Raw genomic sequence first — 13,524 nt, 5'->3', positions numbered from 1 at the left:
CTTTTGGAGGTCCACGGAGCCTCCAAAAGGCTCCTAAGAGAAGGAGTCGCAAGTCCAGGCTAGCAGCCCGAGCCCCAGAAGCCATGCTTTGGGCTCCAGTACAGGCCCCAGCAGCCATGGTTCCGGCTCCAGAACCGGCCCACACAGCCATGGTTCCGGCTCCAGAACCGGCCCATACAGCCATGGTTCCAGCCCCAGTTCTGGCCCCAGCAGCCATGGTTCCGGCCTCTGTTCCGGTCCAGCACGCCATTTCTCATCAGGGAAATCTTCTGGGCCAACATGAGCAGATGATGCGAGCCTTAGTTGAAAGCAATCAGTCCATGGCTCTACACATCTCAAACCTCGCTGCTCAGGTCTCAACTCTGACGTCTTCTGCTGCATTTCCTGCCTCCTCCAATCCACCTGTGGATTCCACTCCAGCCCCTCGTGTCCTGTCGGTGGTCCGGCCGACTCCAGCATCTCGTCTCCTGTTGGCTCTCCGGCCGACGCCAACCCCATGTCCTGTCCTGTTGGGGGTCCCGCCGACTACTCTTCTGCCGGGGGTCTTGCCAATCCTATGTCCTGTTCCGTTGGGGCTCCCGTCGACTACTCTCCTGCCGGGGGTCTTGCCAACTCCATGTCCTGTGCTGTTGGAGGTCCCGCCGACTACTCTCCTGCCGGGGGTCTTGCCAACTCCATGTCCTGTCCCATTGGGGGTCCCACCGACTACTCTTCTGCCGGGGGTCTTGCCAACCCTATGTCCTGTGCCGTTGGGGGTTCCGCTGACTACTCTTCTGCCAGGGGTCTTGCCAATCCTATGTCCTGTTCCGTTGGGGGTCCTGCCGACTACTCTCCTGCCGGGGGTCTTGCCAACTCCATGTCCTGTCCCATTGGGGGTTCCGCCGACTACTCTTCTGCCGGGGGTCTTGCCAATCCTATGTCCTGTTCCGTTGGGGGTCCCGTCGACTACTCTCCTGCCGGGGGTCTTGCCAACTCCATGTCCTGTGCTGTTGGAGGTCCCGCCGACTACTCTCCTGCCGGGGGTCTTGCCAACTCCATGTCCTGTCCCATTGGGGGTCCCACCGACTACTCTTCTGCCGGGGGTCTTGCCAACCCTATGTCCTGTGCCGTTGCCCCCGGGCCGGCCGCCCGAGACCCCTTCCGGGTCCTCCGCTGTGCCCCTGGGCTGTCAGCCCAAACCCGTCCTCCAGACCCCCTCCACCCACCCTTTTTGGCCCTAGTTATGTGTCCCTCCTCCGGTCCCCCTCCACCCACCCTGCTGCACTTTTTTGGGACGTCTGGGATCTGTGCCTTGAGGGGGGGGTACTGTCACGATCCGTCTGTGTTGTGTTTTGTCTTGTCTTTTTCTGTCTTTGGTTTCCTGTTTTGTTTTGAAAAGTGTTCACCCCCGTCTTGCCTGTTGCTTCCTGTCTCTGTGTTCCCTCCTGCCTGATTGCCTGATTGTGTTCACCTGGTGCCCCTGTGTTTTCTCCTCCCTCCTCACCTGTGTCTTGTTTGTGTGATTGGTCTTGTGTGTATTTTAGTTCTGGTTTTTCTGTCTGTCATGGTTGGTTCCTTGTTTGTCTTTGACTGTGTCACAGGGTAGTGTTCTGTTGTCTACTTTGTTACCTTGGATTAAAGGAATTATCTTGGGAATCTGCATTTGGGTCCTGCCTGCTGCACTCAACCCTGACAGAGATTTAACTGAGTATTCTGCCAACACCAGAACAACACGCAGGAAACTACATTTATTTGATGTTACTATGCATTACAAAATACAAATTAAAAATCAGCAGTTTAATCAGGATTTAAATTACTATAATTACCACAAACTAATTTAAATCTGTTTCTGGTAATTTAGGAAGTAATAAATAGGTTAGTTAGAAAAGGTTTTGTCTATATGTTTTCTGTTGAACCAAGTCTTTTAACAAAACGATTTGTATGTATACATGTTTTCATGTTATATAATGGTATTCATACAATCTGAACAAGGTGACCTGTGAATCTAGTGTGACAATAAGAATTCAGATCCTTAACGTAAGTAAAAGTGGAAATACTATGGTTTTAAGTAAAAGTCCTGAATTTAAAATGTTGCGTATGTAAAAGTAAAAAATTATTAACATCCAAATATACTTGAAGTACAAAAAGTAAAATTACACACTCCGCACAATGGCCAATACCAGAACAGATTATAAATTATATAACTTATCAGCTAAATATACTGTAAGTATCTAAATAAAAAGTGCATGTTATACAGAATGGCTCTTTCCACAGCATTATATTATTATGGTTATTATATTATCCTGTTTTTTATCATTACAAATTCCTCTCCTGACAGCCCATCAGTTTCTCATGCAGCTCGCCAAACAGTGGGCGGAAATAATAATAATATTAATTATTTCACACAAAAAGGTTATGACAATATATGACTTGACGTACAAATAACACTGTCAATTGTGTAAAATAAGAGGATTAGATTACAACTTGTATTTAGAAATACTCTGTAATTATTGATACATAAATGTGTTCATCCATTCAATGTGGCATCTGCTATAATGGGGTTAATGCATGATATTACTTAATAATACAATACACTATATAATATATGATATGATAATTACATTTTAATTTGATTCATTTCTTATTTCATAGTTTCTCATCATTATTATGAAAGCACCCATTGTTTTAAATAATGGTCGGAATGTGACCTGTGAGCCTTCTGAATTACCGTGGGATAGCACATTCTAAACTAAAATGTTCAATCAATAAAGTAACATCTTATCTTATCTTAATAATATCTTCATATTAATAATAATAATAAATCATACAGTATGTGTCCGAAAGGGAGCAGGAGGAAGCAAACACAAAAATATACAAAAAATATACTGCATATTAAAGCAAACGATTGTAAAGGTAAAAGTATGAGCATCAAATCAAATCAAGTTTTATTTATATAGCACATTTTTAAACGATTTTTGGTCGAGCCAAAGTGCTGTACATATAATAAAAATACCCTACAGTAAAGACACTTTACAGCAAATACAACAGCACAGTTTGTTCAATATCAGTATGAGAAAACGACACCCTCTGTCCTTAGACCCTCACATCGTACATGGAAAAACTTCCAGAGAAAAACCCACATTTCAAAGGGAAAAATGGGAGAAACCTCGGGGAGAGCAACAGAGGAGGGATCCCTCTCCCAGGATGGACAGAAGTGCAATAGATGCCGTGTGTAAATCGAAGAGATAATACATTTTACAGCGTAGGTAGACCGCATGACAAATAAAGAAGTGTAATGTAAACATTTACATTATTATGATTATTTAATATATAAAGACTATATATTATTGAATTACAAGATTAGATATACTTTATTTGATCTAAAATATTGATGTGTTCAAATGCTCTTCTAAACAAAACTGAAAGTCCATGAAAAGTTGTCTTTCTGTATTTGTGAATGAAGCGCCATCTCCTGGTTAAATCCTGAAATTGAAAATCTGGCAACGCCCTCTTGGAAAATAGTGGGAGGGCTTAACATTCCCAGATGCTGGGTTGCGGTCGAATACTCCAAAAAAACAGCTCCTAAGTTCTAACCCTATCGTCTATTCCTTGACCTCGGAGTGAAACGTCACAGGGTTAAGGGATAGTGGATAGGAGAATTCAAAACGATTTAGGAGAAGAGACTGCAGTACTTTAGAGGATCCGACTGCACTTTCACTATCCGACGTGTTTATGATGCGCCAGCGGAGGTCATAAATGTGCGCCTGCTGCGGTGGGGAAACTATGGAAACTACAGTTTTCTATACAGCGGACTACAACAGGGATGTTTAATAAGAACGAGGGACTACTGTAAACTCATCTAGAGACTCTGCACCGTGCTCTGATGCTGTTGTTTTATGCTTTATGAACGGGGACAACAGAGAAACATATTCTTCATGACCAAAGTTGGAATTGAAATAAAAAAGGAAAGTGAAACTTATGCTCGTCACCCTCTCCCTCCGGTCCACATTAATACAAATGATCCCAATACGTATGATTGTATGAACTATGAAAAGATCTTAAAAGCAATACAAATGTATTTATTATAAACGTTAGTCCTTAACATCTATCACTGTGTATATCACCATTCAAACATCTTTTTAAAAGTTGAACAAACCCCACACAGCTTAGTAAAGACTGTGAAATGTTGACTTTATTTGATCATTTCAGTAAAAACTAACGTTCATATTTCTCTTTTTGATTATAATACTGATGAACGTTCAAAACAAAGCACTTTGGCAACTTACCACATACGTTTTAAAATGCTTAATAAGCACCGTAACTTTCATGATATCATTTCTCGTTCATAATTGATTGTTTCCGTGAACGGCCGACTGTTGTGTGACGGCAAATGCCGCGGCCGCAAGGCATTGTGGGGCAGCATTTTCTCCTCTCCTTTCGGTTAGGGAGGTCCAGTGGTTCCTAAGCTAAAGGAGGTTATAAAGGAAGTTTGAAACCTCCTTTCCTTTTAATTTAGAGAATTCGAACGGCACTTATCATGGCTGCCACTGAGGGACTTCCGGGTCATTTCACTCCGTTAGGAAGGTTCCTAAGCTAAACGGACTATTCGACCGCAACCCTGGTCTTAGGCAGGTAGCAGGCAGGTAGCAGGCAGGTAGCAGGCAGGAAGCTGTAAGCTGGAGTCTGAAATAAGCTGCTACATCTGTAACTGGGTAACAGTATGTTCCCTGACAGTTGTTGACTTCTCAGCTTGTCACTCAGAGGGGGGTGGGGGCTGGTGAACGGTATGGTCAATGTTTGTAAACACTGTGAAATGTTGACTTTATTTGATAATTTCAGTAAAAACTAACGTTCATATTTCTCGTGACAGTGGGAATCAAAAACGATATGCTACAGTATAGTAATACAAGATAAATCCCACTTGTTGTACCATGGCAGAGCAAGAAACACTCCAGCCTTTTATTTAAACTTGTTTAAAACATATCTAAATAAATATGTGTGTCCCGGGCCAGGCGCGCCGGATTCATTTTAGAAGTGGGGGGGCCAAAAAAGTGCGTGTGTATGCAATATGGTCTAGCTGCGGCCACGGACAGTACACGACACTACACGACACGCCCACTACACGACACGCCCACCTGACACGACACTACGGTGGCTGAGAGACATTACCGTACATGGCAGATTAAAAGCGAATTGACGACACTTATTATTATTGAGATCGTACATGGCAGATTAAAAACGAATTGCAAATGTTATTGTAGCATTTTAAGCAACTATTAGGCAAATAAATTAATAACCTAGTCTATCCGTTTGAGACACAACAGTATAACTTTCAACCCAAATCATTTTGTCAACAAACGGTGGTTTAGTCAACTTTTTTTTAATATATAAAATAGGTATTAATGAGATGATCTATTGATTATGTTTGTCTAACTGCTACACATGTATTTTATACATAAATGTAGATATTTGTGAACATCTAAATATAGTTGTTAAAGGTTTTAAGATATACATTATCACATCATGGGGTCATTAAGGAACAAATTAGGAGGGCCAGTCAGGCCACTAATGAGCTCAATCATTCACATGTATTATTATTACTTTATAAATTAAAAGTACTAGGGGTCTATTACAAAACCTTTGAAGGAATCGCATAAATTAAAATAAATGTATGGCAAGTATGATCAAATTAACATAATGTCAAGATATAGCCAATAGACAATCAACATGCTTTGAATATAAAGGAAGAAGAACAATAAACAGATGAACATTTAGGTTTTATGTGTAAATTGTGAACAAACCATCTTAATACAACTGGCAGTCTAAGACAGCAAACTAAGCTTCTTTAACTGCTGCTAGAACACTGTTTTACCATGGGGTATTTCTAACAAGACCAAAAAGATATACAAGGCTTCCAAAACAGAAGAAACCAACTCAATACAGTATTTTAATTTCCTTCAAAACGACAAAAGCACTAATAAAAACCAAATAACAATAACATAAAGGAAAAGTAATTGAAGTGGTTGCCTGTTGTAAATACCTTGGTATCTGGCTTGATGATTGTCTCTTCTCTAATAAGTCAAAGATATGTTTACTGTATATTATAAAAATGCTTGTCATGTAGGCATACTGGAGATGGGAAGGCTTTAGTCAGTGTTGTAGCTGAGATTCTTACCGTTCCAATGATGTATTAATAATAACTTGGATTTATATAGCGCCTTTCATGAGACCCAAGGTCGCTTTAAAAAGAACAGGAGTAGAAACAAACATAACAAAAGGCAGTTAGACGAACAGTTAGACAGACAACACAAATAGATTTGGGGCCAAAGACCTTGGCAGACTTGAGGGCCCTTTTGAAGGCGTCAAGCGTGGGGATGTTGCAGATCTCCGCACGGAGAGCGTTCCAGAGAGTGGGGGCTGCCATACTGAAGGCTCTGTCCCCGAAGGATCGCAGGTTGGTGCGGGGGGCCAGAGTCTGAAGACCGCAGGTTCCGGGGTAGGGCATGTGGGAATTGTATTGATTTGATACAAGCAAGCCAGTGTTTCATTGTGTCCGAGTCCAATTTGTTGAGCTCTGGGCGTGCTCCATCACGGAGTGTTGTGTTGTTTGTCTATAGGTGAATAAAATAGAATACAATTTCAGTGACTTTAATATTGGAAATAGTTAACTCCTTAAACAAGCAGCAATGGACTGGCCTGTATAATCCTATGGGACAAAGCTGGTCATACTTCCTCACTTTCAGAAGGTAACCCTTTAACTGCCAGCGCCACCATTTGGTAGAGCACATTTTGTGTCTTGATATCTTGTTGAAAAAAAAAAAAGTTTAACTCCATCTGATTCAGCCAGCTCTACCTTTTTGGTTGACATGTTATGCACAAAACAACCTCTAGATGTCACTGTGGTTCGAACAGAAAGCCCTTCAGCTAGTTTAAATCTTTATATATACGGTCTATGGTTTAAATGTCAGGCCTACAGCATGGCCACAAACCCCATCTAAAAACAGAGGCCTGATTGCATCCACCTGGGTTACTTGGCTCTACCCAATAACTATATATCATTTAACTTTAAACCACACTTAAAATAATAATATAATTATACATATGTGCATGTCAGTATAGCAGCTAATACATGTTTTTTTTTTAAAACATTCAAATGTGAAAGACACCTTCAATGAATATTTAAAATCAGATTCTTGTAAAAATGCGAGTACATGCATTGTTCCATCTGTCAAGCTAAAATATATACATATATCTTAGCTCTTAGCTTGACATGCTAACTGAACGAGCATGTTCAGTTAGCATATATGCTAACTGAACGTCGAGCATGTCAAGCTAAGAGCTAAGATATATATATATATATTTATATGTATTCCATTCCTTTACATTTAATATTTAAAATACAAATTAGCTAAATAAACACAATTACACTGCGCTAAACAGCCACATCGACAAACAAACGAGAACCTAAATAGTATGTAATTATATCTAAAACCACAATACGTTAATTACCTGTACTCGGTGCGCCATATTGTTTGTCTGTTCTCTGAACCTCATGTCTCTTTAAATATCCTTGCATCAGCGTCAGTGTCGTCAATTCGCTTTTAATCTGCCATGTATGGTAATGTCTCTCAGCCACCGTAGTGTCGTGTCAGGTGGGCGTGTCGTGTAGTGGGCGTGTCGTGTAGTGTCGTGTACTGGCCGCGGCCGCAGCTAGACCCTTCTCTGTGTATGGCCCAATCCCAAACCACGCCCTACACCCTACCCCTACACACTCCCCCTCCGTGACGGAGTGAACTCCGTGGAGTGACACATGAGGCTCCCTCCTGTCAGATGGAGGGAGTAGATACAGCGGCAAGCTTTGGGACAAACTCCCCTCTCTCCGGCAGAAACAGGAAATGCCGTAACTGTATCAACGGTATCAAATCAGCATCTCTTTGACAAAAAAAGTAAATTAATAACTAAAATAAAACTCCAAACATCTCTAATTGTGTTACTTTTTGTAAAGCTCTTTTAGTTTTAAACCTGATGTTTATAAGTTTCTTAGTTTTTGCAACAGTCTGTAAATATACACAACTTTATAATAAAATGCACACATTTACCTTTTTCTAGACTAAACACATGGTAGATCCTAAGTTAAAAACATGAGGTTATCATGAGGTTGTTAACATCGCAGTTTATCAGTGGATGTTTGCTGGAAGCACAATAACTGCATGTTTTGCATTGCTTTTACATTTCAGTTAATATAGTGGTGAGAGACTCCCGATACATTAGATTTATAAGTTCATTAATTGTCTCATGATGCATATTTCCCGGTGAGCATGAAGCTCTTCAGAGTGGGGTTTTTCTCAGTTCTTTTGGAAATTGCGCAGTTGCTCCATCATTCCATCTCTTCTTTTTTCCTGCTCAATACGCTGTTGTTTGACAAGCTGTATGTTGACTGGTGTTTGACTGAAGAAAGCGCACTTTTTTTTAAATACACTCTCTGTGGAAATTAGACTTTTCGTGGCTGTCCAGGAGGCTTGGGCACTTTTTCCAGTTATTAACTCCGATATTAACAAAGCTATCATCTCCACATTTTGAGAAAGTTACAAGCCGTTTGACAGCAGCAAATCTGCATATTTCACAGAAGGCCCGTTTAGTGGTTTTGCAAAGAATTAACCACTCTCTGTTTTTGTACCATTCTGCGTTGAAGTACCTTTCTCTTTGCCCAAATAATCTAGCGGTCAGTTAGCTGCAGCTTTACCCGTCTCAATGTCCCGACAACAAACCTCCATGCAGTCGGAACCAGCCTGTTTCGGTTGGGTTTATCTGGCTTCGCTGGTTCTATGATTGATGAAGGTCCAGGCTCCGGAGACGTGGATGTCAGGGATGTGACCTTCCAGTTGTTAATTTAAGTTTAGATTGACTGTATAGTTTTCTTCTGCGCTGGTTCTTCTGACGTGTTTGCAAGTGTATATATTTTTTCTATCTAGGTTAACGGCTGACACACACAGAACAACGTGACAAATAAAGTAAACAACGTAACGAATAAACAAATCTAAGCTTTTTTATTGGTTGTAATTTACATGGATACATTTGAATGGTGTGACAATATCCTATTTGATTGGGTTAAAATGTACATATTCTTCCTGTTATGTCTGCCTGCTTTATTTTACCTAATGCAAAGTGACCTGCTCCATCGAAATCAGTCGCATTGACCCGAAGACACATTTTGAGTTGTATACACTGTTGGAAAGAGGAGATTCATAGCTTTCTAATGATATCAGGATTGTTGTTGTAGACTACTCCAAATATTAAGCAAAATATGTCACATTATATAATGACTGTTACAGAGTCATCATTTTGAGAAAAAGGCCTTTAAAGTTTCCTCTTCTCTGGATCGATCTGATTGATTATTAGCGGAGCAAATGATCAAAATAGTACGAAGGGAAGATAGGGGAAGCCCGCGAGTGTGTGTGTGTATATACGTGTGTGTTTGTGTATTTTTGCGTTTGTGTGTATTGTGTTTGTTTCCCGGGGAAAACACTCACGAGAAACACCGGCTGCTGTTATGCCTGCAGTGACGTAAAGTTACTCCGTTGCTTGTAATTATGCCGTTACAAGCTTCAAAGTTGTATTTATCATCTGAATTTGCCAAAACAAGTTTAATATTCTGAAAGCCAAGACTTTGTTTATTTGAAATCAGATAAAAACAAACTGTAACGGACCCTGCCGTGTTATCTATGATTACTATATGCCTTACATTCATAATTTCAGCAGAGGGAGGGGAAGCGGCGCTGTGGAACAGCAGAGTGGCGAGTGAGAGCTTTACAAGCTTAAAAAATGCCTGTAGCTAATGAGATTGAATATAACAATCAAACATAACAAAATATACACAGCTATATCAGATCGCGTTTTAGATGCGACTTTAGAGTAGAGGGGAATTATTGAAACGGGATTTGTACAGTGTTCCACGGCATCCGCCGCTTCCGGCGCCCTTGTCCCGGGCCATAAATCAAGTGAAGTCAATGGGGAGAGAAAACTTATCTTTCGATCCCGTTTGAATTGTGCCGCGAATTACACATATGATGTTTGTCAATCTTAAAAAATAATTTTAAAGTGTAATACTTTTCACCTCATTCTGAAAGAAAGAAGTGAAATGTGCCAACGTGAAGGCCGTCTTGGTGTGTGGTGCGAGACGGGAGATGTAGTTCATTGATCGGTTTCACACAAAAAAAGTGTTACTTCACTAACTGTAAGCTTGTCACTCAGAGGGGGGTGGGGGCTGGTGAACGGTATGGTCAATTTGTTTAAAAATGTTTGCAGTCACGAAAGGTCTAAACAAATCAGACAAGGACAAAAACAAAGGATCAGTCTATGTGTCGAGGGGGGGAGAACTAGACACCCCTTTACAGCCATGGTCAGGTGTGACAGCGATCAGCTGTCTGCGGGAGAGAGGAAGAGACAGATCACTGCATAAATATGCAAACCTACAGTTAACTTAACTGCTGGAGAAGAAAGATCAGGGGGGGAGAGCTGTGGCTGATGGGCCATTAGGTGTGTAAACACACAGCTGATCACCTAAGAGCTGCCGTTTCATTCTGACTATTTAAAAAAAAAAAGAAGAAGAAAAATCGGTAGTGAGAGCCGTGCTGCATTTGCGGATGTGATATAAAAACAAACCGATTATTTTTGTAGTTGTAAACTCACGTGTAAACTCACGTGGATTAAACCACATTTAATAGTGCTTTCATGTCAATTCGGCGAACATATGATACATTAAATTATCGTGAAGATGATGATTCAAAATCGTTTGTATGAGCCGGTCTGCATTTCCTGATGAAAAAACATAGCGATGGTTTTGTACTTACACCAACGTGGATTAAACAAAATTATTTTGTTAAATAAAAACATGGTGAAGTTTTGTAAATGATTACATGTGTCTTATTTAGCACAGAATATGATCCTATCCGTGACATATGGATCTTAACAAATATCCGCTATATATACCTCTACTGTAGATCTATCAGCTGTTTATTTTTTATTTCACAAGAGTTCCACTGTGGCAGCTTTTTAATCACTGCACCCCCTGGTGGATCCATGATCCATTGCAGCTGGTTTCATTATAATTAAATGTATTTATCAAGGGGGCGTATCAAGTCATGCGGGGGGTTTTCCTTTTCATGACGTGGTACATCTGTAGGCTTATTATATTTACAACCCTTAATAACATTCGTTTTCTGGGCTCAATATGTGTCTTGGCCGTTTTCATTGTGATCGCTAAATTCACCTTGTTTATAATATTATCACCGTTCCTTCAGCAGAATACTGTAGTGGTTAAATGTAATTGTATTTTAGCATACGAGTGCTTTTGTTTTGAAATCACTTCTGTGAGTTTCGCCCCGCCCCTAGCTCCAATGACCATTCGACCATTTAGTAAGGTAAAAAGCAAAAATGCCTCAGATACACGGATTCCTTTGTATAACCTTTAAATAATAATTACAACAACAATGGTTATAATAGTAATAACAACAATCCGTGTATCTACCATCCATTTGTTTTTCTTTATTAAACAAGTAAACGGAAGAGCGTCTGAGAGGCGTTTTTGCTTTTTGCTTTATACCTTACTAAATGGTCAAATGGTCCTTGGAGCGAGGGGCGGGGCGAAACTCACGGAAGTGATTTCAAAACAAAAGCACTCGTTTGCTAAAATCACACTTTGAATCACTACAGTATGCTGCTGAAGGAACGGTAATTATTATAAACAAGGCGAATTTTGTGATCACAACGAAAACGGCCAAGACACATATTGTCTTGAGGACACACGGTGATAGCTGTTTAAAGGCGCTTTCACACCGGAGTACTTTTCCCAGTATAGTTCAGGTACTTTCATGGGAGAAAAAGGTTCCCATTTCTGATTGGCTGGGCGGATTCCAAACCACGCCCCGTAAAACTCCCAAAAGGTTTTGTGAAGCCGCCATTTTATTATCCTCGCATTAGCATTATTAGCATTAGCATTAGCCCAGTGCACCAACGGAGAGAGACTAACTTATGGCAACACAAAAGAAAACTTGGGAGCGGTGGAGATGAGGAGGTGTCGGCGTTCTGGCGATTTACTCGGAAGGCTTCAGTAGAAGCTGCTGGGAGTCCCAGCACGTTCGTTCTCTGCTTCAGTAGGAGGTTGCGGTCGGGTGGTTGCTAATTGCAAGCTAATAATGCTACCGTTGACGTCGACTCATACGCCATAATCCACAACCTTACATTTTAACAAGATACCAGTTTCAAGATACCATGTATTTAACTTCTCCTTTTCGCATATTGTAAAAACAACTCACCTCTGTCCTCTCTGTCCCCTAATGCGCCTCCAGTTCGTGTCGCATGTAGGTCTACTCTACCTGTAATTCAAGTTTACACATCAGTATAGTTACAATGGTCAAATTCGACATAAAAACTATTTCAAATTGGATTAAAAAGTTACAGATTCAAGATATACATATTAAGTAAAATAATTACAATTTACAGACATGATTCATGCTTACATCAACCGCAAAACATTAATTTTAATCGAGTGAAATTTACCGCTTCAGTTAGAAAACTGGCTGTCGAAGGTCTTGGATGGCGCTCCTTTGCCGGAAAGGGGTGTGGTCAATTCAACACTCGGGGTGTGAGAGTCCTCGCAACGACCAAAATTGACACCAACACTTTCAGGAAAAAACGCTCTGAGTGATAGCTTGACTAAATTAAGTTTTAAAATAACACTGAACCCTGCTGATTAACACTAACACTGAAAATATAACACTGGCACATTTGCTGTGTAGGTTCTGTGTAGTTAACTTTAGTGAAATGCAGTATGGCTTTTTATATGTATTTTATACCTGTTGTGTTGATTTTATTATCTTTGCTTTTTAAATGCCTGTTTTTAAATGCCTTTTTATAATGTGATTCCTCTGTATTTGTTCTTAAATGTATTTTATCTTATTTTGTAAAGCACTTTGGGTTGCCGTCATTGGCGCCGGAAGTAGGGGGGCCAAGGGGCCATTGGCCCCCCCACTTTACAGCCCTGCCCCACATTTTCGCAGCAGCGGATGCTGCGGAACAATACATCCCGTTTCAATAATTCCCCTCTACTCTAAAGGCGCTTTTCCACTGCAGCACGTAGCATGGTTTAAGCGCATTGTGCCAAACCCGGCCCGTTTTCTTTTGCCTTTCCACTCGGGATAGTTCCGGCTCAGGGATACTTTTTCACCTTTTTTCTGGCCCTCCAAAATCGAGGTTCTTACCGGGCTGAATAAGCTAAACTAGTGACGTAAACACTCTCGACTGCTGAATGGTCAGAGAGAATAGCTGGCAAGGGGGCTACAAAATTAACATATTTTACCGTGATTTAATTGTAATACACGTTTCAAAATGATGCCGAAGTAACAACATACTGATACAGGTCTGCAGACAAGACGGCAGGCGAAAAACCTTTTAAAATGCGTGTTTTCTGAATGGAGATCGGATTGATCAGGCTAAGCTAACGTTGTATATACTCCGTCCACACTCACAACAACGGCCTACAGACAT

Source organism: Trematomus bernacchii, unplaced genomic scaffold (assembly GCF_902827165.1).
Source record: "Trematomus bernacchii unplaced genomic scaffold, fTreBer1.1, whole genome shotgun sequence".
Lineage (NCBI taxonomy): Eukaryota > Metazoa > Chordata > Actinopteri > Perciformes > Nototheniidae > Trematomus > Trematomus bernacchii.
The sequence above is the reverse complement of the archived record's forward strand: the minus strand, read 5'-3'. Positions refer to the sequence as shown.